The sequence below is a fragment of the Tupaia chinensis genome, unplaced genomic scaffold (assembly GCF_000334495.1).
Source record: "Tupaia chinensis unplaced genomic scaffold, TupChi_1.0 Scaffold000498_1, whole genome shotgun sequence".
NCBI classification, from domain to species: Eukaryota; Metazoa; Chordata; class Mammalia; order Scandentia; family Tupaiidae; genus Tupaia; species Tupaia belangeri.
This window is the reverse complement of record NW_006160010.1, coordinates 819585-830892: the sequence shown is the minus strand read 5'-3', so window position 1 is coordinate 830892 and position 11308 is coordinate 819585. Positions and strand designations below refer to the sequence as shown.

The following is an 11308-nucleotide window of genomic DNA, read 5'->3' as shown; positions in this document are numbered from 1 at the left end:
GTTGGGATATACCCTGTGAAAGATCCTTCTTCCCCCATTCTTGCACTAAACAGTATTCATCTTCTCCGAGTATTTTTGAAAGGACATCACACTAGCTATCTTTCCTGTTGTCATGCAATTGTGACCACCTTCTAGATTTACAGTATAAAATTCTTTTTTTTTTTTTTTGAGAGGTTTTGTTGCTATAGGGCACATGTGCTCACCAGAAAGACAGAGAGAGAGAGACAGAAAGCAAGAAATCACTCCCCAGGGGGGATGGCCACGCCGCAATCCCTTCTCCTCCACTCTCCTCTGGACTTTTTCTCTTAATAGACTTTGTAGAAATTGTATATACCATCAGACCACTTATATTCAACTTCTCTACAAAATGAATTTCAAGCAACATTTGTTTAAAGACCATAATGTATGTCGTTAATATTTTGTCACCAGTGCGAAAAAATAATTTTAACATCACTAACTTCTTTCTTCCTCTCTATAATGGCATGATCTTCAAATCCTCTCTTTTCCAACTATCATTTTTGTTCTCACATTTCCTACTCTTGCTTGGTACGATTCAGAGAAAATTCAAACTGTTTCTGCCAAAAGATTGTTGATCTCTTAATAGATCCCCTATTATGTTAGAACAATAATGAGATTTAGGGTACTTTCTTGATTATTTCCTGAACTACACTATGAAGTCTGACAGAGTCCTGATAATACTCAGGTACAAAGTCTCAGGTTCTTGAATTTTGTTAATTATATCAGTTTACCCAACAACTCTGAGAAAAAAAAAAGAAGAAATCAGAATTAAAAGCTGGAATATATCATATTAGATCTTCCAGTGTAAACTGGCTACTTTCTGAAGAGTAGCTTACAGTTTGGTATAACATCTGCATTTTGAGGGCCTGCTTTATACTGTGTAACACCCTGCACTAACCACTGTGGACACAATGACAACACAATACAATCCTTCCTTCCTTCCAAGAGACTCTTAAGTATGGGCATATGATTCAGATCAGACCAATCAAAGCAAGAAGACACAATTCTGAAGACTTCTGAGTAAGCATAGGGATGTAGACTCCCTCTGCTATTGGATTGGGATCACGATGATTGGGCTCAGGTTCCCCCACAATCTAGACAAGAAGTCAACACGGCTGAGAACAGACCAAGAGGTAGAAAGAAGCCACAACTCAATAATCAAGCTCCAGAATCCAGTTTTAGCCTGGATTTTTCTGCTAATGAGGCAATAAATTACATTTTTTGGTTTAGCTGGTTTATGTCAGGCTTTCTGTTACTTTCAACACAAATGTTTACCCACCAGTCTCCAATCTGTGACACTGCAAACTCATGTTGGGATATACCCTGTGAAAGATCCTTCTTCCCCCATTCTTGCACTAAACAGTATTCATCTTCTCCGAGTATTTTTGAAAGGACATCACACTAGCTATCTTTCCTGTTGTCATGCAATTGTGACCACCTTCTAGATTTACAGTATAAAATTCTTTTTTTTTTTTTTTGAGAGGTTTTGTTGCTATAGGGCACATGTGCTCACCAGAAAGACAGAGAGAGAGAGACAGAAAGCAAGAAATCACTCCCCAGGGGGGATGGCCACGCCGCAATCCCTTCTCCTCCACTCTCCTCTGGGGATCTTGGGTACACAAGCACATGTGCCCGGCGTGAGTTTTAAGCCACGATTACACGGGAGTTCAGCGACATAGCCATTATGCTAACTGCTGGTCCCTAACATTTTCCTCTTAAAAATCAAAACTGCCAATAAATGTCTACTTAAGGAAATTTAGGACGTTTAGAAAAGCCAACGGTGTCTTTTTCAAAGAAACAGAGAAATGCATAGAGTATGTCATAGTGACTCAGCGTCCTAAGTTAACTTTTTTAATTTTACCAAGGAACCCCAATATCATGCTTTCTTAAATTAGTTTGGCATCAACTCCTTTCTACTGCTTCTCTTTTTTTTTTTTAAAGAGATTTTTGCTACAGGGCGTGTGTGCTAGCCAGAGAGACAGAAGGTAAGAAATAACCCCCCTAGGAAGGATGGCCACAGCAAAATCCATTCTCCTCCATTCTCCTCTTGGGATTCTAGGCACACATACACACGCGCCTGGACTGAGTTTTAAGCCACCAGGTCCAGGACTCAGACCGTGGTCGACTACATGGGAGACCAATGACATAACAATTATGCCATCTTCTGGTCCCTCTATTCTTATTTTCAAGGATCCCCCTTTCTTCTACTTGAAAATCTACTGGTATTTGCCAACTTAACTCCTTACTTGGGTTACTTAGCACATAACACATTCATGTCATAGAACAACACTCATCAACGATAATGTATGATAACCATTACATTCTAAATCTGTTTTTTTAAATTTGCCCAAGGGCATGTGTACTCACCAGAAAGAGAGAGAGAGAGAGAGAGAGAGAGAAAGGGAGGGAGGGAGAGGGAGAGGGAGAAAGCATCCTTCATGGGGTATGGTCACGCTACAATCCCTTCTCTATTTCTCCATGTTGCTGGGATTTGGAGCAAACACACACATGCACCCAGAGTGTTTTTCAAGCTGTCAGGGCTAGGATTTGGACCATGTGGTTGGTCATGTGGAATCTGGATCCCTTAACCAGGAGTTAAAAGCCATAGGCTTGACTCCTAAATCCCTTTTACACAGGACAATACCTTCCTCCCATCTTGCCACATACTAATGGTACTTTTGGAAATGCTGCAGGTATTGCATGTTCTGAGTAAATGGCCACAGACTTCTATTTCAGGCCTCAACAAGTTGGAAGCAGAGTAGAATAAGAAATAGTACAATATATAAGAAACAAGACATAATAGATGACAACGTAAGGAAAAACATCAGAATTCAAATGACAATCATCTTCTATAAAGATCTTTCCTCAAAGTGAAAGTTAACCATGCCTTTTTTAACTTTCAGAACAACAATTATATAATATGTATGAGTCAAGGACCTGAAAATACAAACATTAGTACAGAACTGAGCAGATACATTGAACTTTCAGCTTCAGCTTTTGCCCTGTCAATGCCAAAGCAATCATCTTCCCACGGTATGACCACCAGGTAATTAATACTGAAAATATGATCCTGATGGAGCAAGGTTTTCAAGTTTAGAATTACTTGAATTCTATTACATTTACTAGGGGGCATTCTAAAACTATAGAATTACTCCTGTGGAACAAGAGAAGTTCCATCATTCATATCATTAATTATTCAGCCTCTACGAATTCTTAATCCGTGTTATTTGTATTTGGCAAGTACTACGAAAAACTAACCTTTTTCTTCTCCCAAACAAAAACAATTTAAATTTGAACCTAAAGGGGAAAAAAGTAATCTAATGTTACAAAAAAAGAGGAAATACGGGGCTAGCAGGTGGCATGGTAGTTGAGGTGCTAGACTCCAACATGGCTGACTAAGGGTTGAGTCCCAGACCCAGTGACTTGCTCTCACTTTTCCTCTTTCTGTCTTTCTCTGGCCAAATTAAAATAATAATGAATAAAATTAAATAAATAATTCTTTTTTAAAAAAAGAGGAAGTAGTGAATATTTTAAAATGGTAAGGAGATAAGTCTCTTTTTCAAGCAATGTTAGCACTTATAAATTTATTTATAAAAATACATTTATTTGTTTATTTATGTTGTTTCTAAGAACTACCTTTCATTTTATCCCTCTTTAAATAATATAATGTGCACCGCACAATATTAGAAAGTAATAAAAGATAAATAGTGAATAGTCTCCCCCAAGCACCCCCTACTAGTCATATGCTTCTCTTACAATCACACCGCCAACTTCATCTGTATCTCTCAAGAGACAGTCTGTGTGCATACATACAGACATATACATATGCCCCTACGGAAAATCTTTTGTGGTGGATTTTGTTGTCTCTGTATACAGACTAGGAATCAGCAAACCTTTCCAAGATGTTGGTTAAGAGAGGGATACCAGAATTCCACACAGACATTCATGTTGGGAATGGGTGTCTCAGTACGCACATCATCACTGAAGATATCTTTTCAGGGACCAGCAGATGGCATAATGGTTCATTGCTGGACTCCCACGTAGTCAACCACAGTTTGAGTCCTGGACCTTGCAGCTCAAAACTCACGCAGACAGTGTGTACATGCATGCCCATGATGCCGAGAGGAGAATGGAGGAAAAGGAGTTGCAGCATGGCCACCTTCCCATCTTCCCCTGGGAGGTGATTTCTCGCAGTCTATCTTTCTGTCTTTGTCTCTCTGGTGAGTGTATGTGCCCTATAGCAAAAATCTATTTAAAAAAAGATATCTTTTCAATTATGGATTCCGGTGATTTTTACTGTACCTATCAATTCACTCTCTAGGGAAGAGGAGACACAAATATGGTAACTTACACTTTTCTAGAACATGTATTGTCAGACCTTTATCAGCAGTTTTTTTTGCCCTCTACACCTGGGGTACAACAATAATTCTGGGATACCCCTTTATATCGTCCTAGAATTTGCTATGATTCTTCCTTGTGTTTCATTTCCTGTTTGCCAATCCCATATGTTGTTCTTTCTAGGTTTACTTGCTTTATTCCCTTGTTTTGATGGAGTGTATCCTCCAGAAACATTCTGGGAAAGGGTATTTACAGATAAATATTTTAAGACTTATATGCTATGCATTATAATGATATTATCCTTCCCCCTTACCAATAGCTTCATTGGGTTTAGATATTTTTAAAGATTTTTTTAGGTAATTTATTTATTTTTTTAATTTACATTTAATCATTATACATCTTTATAGCATACAACATTGGTTCTCAAAACATAAATACATTGGATGTCAAGCAAGTCAAAGATAATACTCTACACAATAACTTTCCATACTTGTGTCTCTTACATGTCTTTGTTGTTGTTGTTTAATTTTTTTTTAATTTTTTTCCACATTTTATTGACTCACAAAATACCTTAAACTGAAACTATGGACAAAGCTAGACTCTAGTTACAAGTGCACTGTAATTTTCTTCTGAAACATTTTATACTAATTAATGAATTTACATTCATTCCCTGAGCATTGTCACAGCAAATGTGATTTCCCATCCAAAATATACTGCTTAGTGGCTTAATCATACATGTTATCATCATAAATTTTCCATTTCTAGTTTGATATATATACATATGTGTGTATATATATATATATTACCCCTATTTCTCACTCTCTTCCATTTCCCACCCTCCTCCCACACTATCTTAGGTGTCTACAGTTATTTTCCATTCCTTTTTTCCCCTACATTTTATTGATTCACAAAATTTCTTAAGTAATCTAACTACTTTCAATAGCAAGTTTAGCTGGTATGTACATATCAGTGAATCCATGTCTGACTTTAGGTGTAAAACTCTGAGTAGAATGAATATACTATAAGGTAACACCTAGCTATAAAGCTTACTACGGTTATTAAAAAGGTATTTTTAACATATTTTTAATTTCAAGAAAAGCAGTTTTAGCTTTAATCAAAGAAATACTAAGGAAATATGCTTAAAACTTAAAGCCAGGAAGGACCAGTAGTTAGAATAATGGTTATGTCGCTGGACTCCCACGTAGTCGATCGCAGTTCGAGTCCCGGACCCAGTGGATTAAACTCACGTCGGGCGCGTGTGCTTGTGTGCCCAAGATCCCAAGAGGAGAATGGAGGAGAAGGGGATTGCGGCGTGGCCATCCCCCCCCGGGGGGGGTGATTTCTCGCTTTCTATCTCTCTGTCTCTCACTGTCTGTCTGGCCAGAGTACGCGCCCTATAGCAAAAACCTCTCAAAAAAAAAAAAAAAAAAAAAAAAAAAAAAAATCTAACTGCTGGTTGGCCATTTTCTTAGTTTTTGAACTCTTATTTCTCTGTGTCAGTATTTAATTTTCCTGGTATAGCACTCCCTTGAGAACTTCTTGGAGATCTGGTCTGGTGTTGGTAAATTCTTTCAGGTTTGTTTATCTAAGAATATTCTTGTCTTTTCTTCCCATATTAAGGATAATCTTGCTGGGTATAGTATTCTTGGTTGAAATTGCTTTTCCCTTAACATTTTGAATATATTTTTCCATTCTTTCCTCACTTGCATTGTTTCTGATGAGAGATCCGCTGTCAGCCTGATGGGATATCCTTTGTAAGTAACTTGCCATTTCTCTCTTGCCATTTTTAGTATCTTGTCTTCGTCTGTGGTTTTGGTCAATCTGGCTATAATGTGTCTTGGAGAAGATCTTCTTGGGTTGATTCTATTTGGGGTCCTTTGTATTTCTTGGGACTAGATCTTTGAGTGCCTCTGTAGGTACAGAAAGTTTTCTTGCAGGATTTCATGGAATAGATTATCAATGCCCTTATGAGTCTCTTCCCCTTCTGGGATACCAATTATCCAGATGTTTGGACGTTTGATGGTATCTAGTATTTCTTGTACATTATTCTCATTTCTTTGGACAATTTTCTTGGTCTTCGTGGTAGATTTTTCTAGGCCAGCAATTCTATCTTCTACATCTGAGATTTGATTTTCTGTATGATCTAGTCTGCTTTTAATACTTTCAAGGGAGGTTTTTGACTTCCTGTATTATAGCCTTCATCTCTAATAAGTCCATTTGATTCTTTTTTAGAGTGTGTATTTATTTCCTCCTAAAGATCTTACAAGAATTTCCTCACCTCCTGGAACTTGTCAGCTTTTTTCTCCTGCCTATTCTGCAGTTCATTGTCTCTCTTCTCTTCTATCACTGTTAGCTTTCTCATTATGAATATTCTAAAATCCTTATCAGACATTTCCATGAGTTTCATTGTACTGTCTGATGAAAACATGTTATTCTTTTCCCTTGGAGAAGAGGCATTGTCTTGCTTTCCCATATTTCTTATGATCCTGCGGTGATTTCTAGTCATCTGTCGGATAGTGCATTTCTTCCTAATTCTTGAAGTTCAATCTGAGTGTTCAGAGGTGAGCAGAAGAAGGTGATCTGCCATCTTTCTTCTGTTCCATTTTCTCTCTTTGTGCATCAGATTCAGGGTAAAGAGAGGAATATTCTGACCCTAATCATATTCAGTTGATTGTAAACTGTTCACTTGAACTTGTCTAGACACTTAGTGCATAGAGGCTGATTGGAAAATGAATAAAAATAAGAAAAAAGGAAAAGAGTTAAGAGGATGAAAGAAGAAAAAATCAAATGAAAAAGAAATAAAAAAAGGATTAAAAAACATAAGATTACAATTTTAAAGAGCAAAAATGAAAACTGCACAAAACCAATATTTCACAGCTGAAGTCTGGATAATTTCACAGCTGAAGTACGGTATCCATAACAGGATAAACCTGGCTTCCCTGGTGCTTTTCCTAAATGAAGTGAGGAAAGGCATCAATTAACACAACAAAAGAGAGGCTTGAGAGCCCAGAGAATACTTTACCTTCGAAAAAAAATTTTTTAATTAAAAAGTCACAGGGAGACACAGTGAGACAGAGAGAAAGAGACACAGAGCTATCTTTACCCACTAGAAATGAGTCTGGAGGGTGAAGTCTCAGCAAAAAATCTTCATCTTTGGTCAAGGAAACAAATATTTCGCAGCTGAAGTATGGTATCCATAGCCTAAAGATTTATTTATTTAATTTCATTTGTAATTATTATTTTTTAATTTGACCATGGATAGACAGAGAGAGAAAGGGGAAAGTGAAAAAACAAGCCACCGGGGACCAGCAGGTGGCATGGTGGTTAAGGCACTGGACACTCCCACATGGCCAATCATGGTTCGAGTCCCGGACCTAGTGGCTTTGTTTCTTCCTTTTTCCCTTTTTTTTTCTCTCCTTTCTCACTTTCTCACTTTCTCTCTCTCTCTCTCTCTCTCTCTCTCTCTGTCTCTCTGTCTCTCTGTCTCTCTGTCTCTTTCCTGTCAAATTAAAATATGTGAATGAATAAATTAAAAATTAAATAATTCTAAAAAAATTTAAAAATAAAATAAAAGGCAAGCTACCAAGTCCAGGAATTGAACAGCAGTTGGCCATGTGGGAGTCCAGCACCCTAAACACCACACCACCTCCCAGCCCCATTGGGTACAGATCTTACCTGAAAATAATTTTTTTTTCCAGAATTCTAAAAGGAGTCAGTTCCATGGTGCAGTGGTAATACACTGCTCTAGAGAAGCAGGATATCACATAGCAACCACAGTTCACAACCCTGACCCAGTCAACCTGAAACACTCTGGGCACATTTGTGAGTGCCCCAGACCCAGGAGGCTGGAGGACTGGAGAATGGGGATCATGACATGATGAGACTCCTTTCTCTCTCTCTTTCTCTCTCTCACATGTACATATATTTAATCACGAATAGAAAAATATTTTTAAAAAGAATCCTGAAAACCTTGGTCCATTGTCTCTAAGCTTCCAGTGTTGCTATTTAAAAATCTGAAATATATTGACTGTGAAATGTTGTATATGACCTGATTTGTTTGCTTACTTGGATTGTCCCCTCTGGAAAGTTCTTTATAAATCCAAGTGTCCTGAAATTTCGCAAAGATACACGGTAAAAATTAGTTTATTTCTGTCTATTTGGTTGAACATTCAGTCAGTCCCCTTCAGTCTTACACTCATTTCCTTCAGATGGGGGGAAATTTTCACCTGACTTCACAATGACTTCTGTCCAAACTCCGTTTTCACTGTTCTTTCACCTAGAGATCTGATATTAAAAACTATTTTCTTCCTATTTTTACTCTAATTTCCAATTCTTTGATTTCTGCTTCACTTTCTGTTAACTTTATTCATAATTACACTTCAGTTTTCTTACTAATTTTTTATTTATGCTATCCTGTTTTCAGTTTCTAAGAACTTAATAGTATCCTATCCTTTTTCCATTAATACTTCTTTTTTTAAGTTGCTATAGGGCATGTGTACTTACTGGAGAGACAGAGAGAGGGAGGGAAAGTGAGAGAGCACCCCCAGAGGAATGGTCACACTGCAAACCCTTTTCCTCCATTCTCCACTTAGGATTTTGGGTACACATGTACACGTGCCCAGATTGTTTCTCAGAGTGCCAGGTCTGAGACTCGAACCACACAGCTGGCCAACTGAGGTCCAGCTGTCTTAACCACCACCCCACTGGTTGGCCCCCTAATACTCTTTCTTACTTTCAGAAAATGCTGATTTTTTTTTAAGTTTTATTTCCTTTTTGTAGTCTTTGTTACCTCTAAGTTGTTCTGTTGTTTATTCTGGTATCTATCTTCTAAATTTTATGTCTTCACCTATCTGCTAATCCTCGCTCATCTGCATAAGCTTAAAAGTAGGACACTACAATGATGACTGGATGCTCTAAACATATGGGACTGTATATCTTTAGGAACAAGAGACCTAAATGACATTTGGAAATTATGAGCATGTATAAGAGGACGTGGCTTGTCAACTGTGGGTAAATTAGGCAGTCCGAATTTTAGTACCATTAGAAAGCACTTTTCCCTTAGGTTGATTCCAACCTAAATGAAAGAAGAAACATCTATTTTCTTATTCAGATGGTACAGATATAATTACTAAGACTTCTGGGATCCAATAGTGGAAACATGGACCAAAGCAGAAAAAGAACTGGAGTTTCAGCATTCAGACATCATGTGGCCTCTTATTCCTGTTTCCTTCAAGACTCCTTATACTCAAACATGCTTCACATGGCTGGTCAAGAGGTTACGTTTTACCTTCTGAAGAATCAACACCAGAGATGGACAGGACAGAGGGAAATCTACAGCAGTGCTACATGGTATAGCTGATGCTTCTAAGTAGTTTCTGAAGCAGAAACTCTTTAGTTGTTCACCCCCCCAGCAAAATTTTAGAAATATTGGGATTACCATTTCCTGTGCATTTCAGAAATCTAGTAATCTCTCAGCTGCTAGCTTACCATTAAGCTTCCTTATGTCTGAAAAGACAATTACTATTCATCCATCTTCTGACTCCAAATCTGCTTTGCTATTGTTTCCTCTTCTCTTGTCTATCTTTAATTTTTTAGAAGTCCTTTACTATGAAGTTTAGGCAGTTATTAAAGGTGTTTATCCAATGTTAATATTTTCAAATTTTTCTTTCTTTCGATTTTTTTTTAAATTTGTTATAGGGCTTGTGCACTCACCAAAGAGAGAGAAAGAGAACATGAGAAAGCCAGCCACCAGGTCTGGGACACATACTGCAGTCAATCATGTGGGAGTCCAACACCTTAACCACTATGCCACCTGCTGTCCCCACAATTTTCTTACATATTCAAAAATCACTTTAACTTCTGCCTGTCATGGTTCTACAAAACACTATAGAGACTTCTACAAAACACTCTACTTAATATAGTTTATTTTCATCACTTTCGTATTTCCAACTAATTAAGTTTTTATGTACATATATGTACTTTAGTATGATGTTAATTATGACAAGAATAGTAATAATGGATCACTAAATTGAGAATCAAAATACCTGGGATCAAGTCCCAAATCAAAGATGGGTTTGCTGCACTATTTCTTGTACTTTTGTGTATGTTTAAGGTTTTCCATAATAAAAAGTTTACATAAAAACTTTAAAAGCTTCTAATTGCACCTAAAATAAAATGCAAACAGCATAAATAGATCCCACCTTTTCTACCTAGTACCACTCTCCCATCACTCACAAAGTCACACTGGTCTTTCTGATCCCCAAATGAATCAAACAAACCCCTTTCCACATTTGTGCCACATTTGGATGCTTCCAAGCCTAGGACTCTCCAGTCCCACTTTTCACATGACATTTCCTTGTCTTTTATATTTCTGCTTAAATGTCACCATCTCAGAATGACCTTCTCTATGTAAAGCTTATCCTCTGATACTATTCTCTCAGTTTTTTGTTGTCTTTATTGTATTTCCACAATCTGCATTTACTCTCTCTCCTTAGAACAAAAACATCTTGCCCACCTTGGATACCTTCGCATACCCAGCACCTACCATAGTCTCCAGCATATAATGGCATGCTTATGTAATGGGAAAATGAGTGAAGGAATAAATTAATCCATCTTCAGAAAGTGTAACTGCAAAACATGGTATAGGAAAAGAAAGCAAAAGACCCTTCTTCTTTCCTTTGTTTTTGCTAGGGCCAAACACAGTTGTCTTACTCTGTACTTTGATTCCAACAGCATGGACATAGACATGAGGCTCACAGATAGTGATCATTTCAAGAAAAGCTATCCAGGGACTAGCAGATGGTGTAATGGTTATGTAGCTGGACTCCCATGTAGTCAGCCGCAGTTCAAGTACCAGACTCGGCAAACTAAAACTCACGCTTGAGCACATGTGCGGGTGAGCCCAAAATCGCAAGAGGAAAATGGAGAAGGGACTGTGGCATGGCTACCCACT

General features: G+C 37.7%; 1 pseudogene; it reads left to right on the top strand.

The window, feature by feature from the left end:
- The first annotated feature begins 1085 nt into the window (after nucleotides 1–1085).
- Nucleotides 1086–11308, top strand: part of LOC102477925 (UDP-N-acetylglucosamine transferase subunit ALG13 homolog pseudogene) — an 11146-nt pseudogene continuing 923 nt past the window's right edge.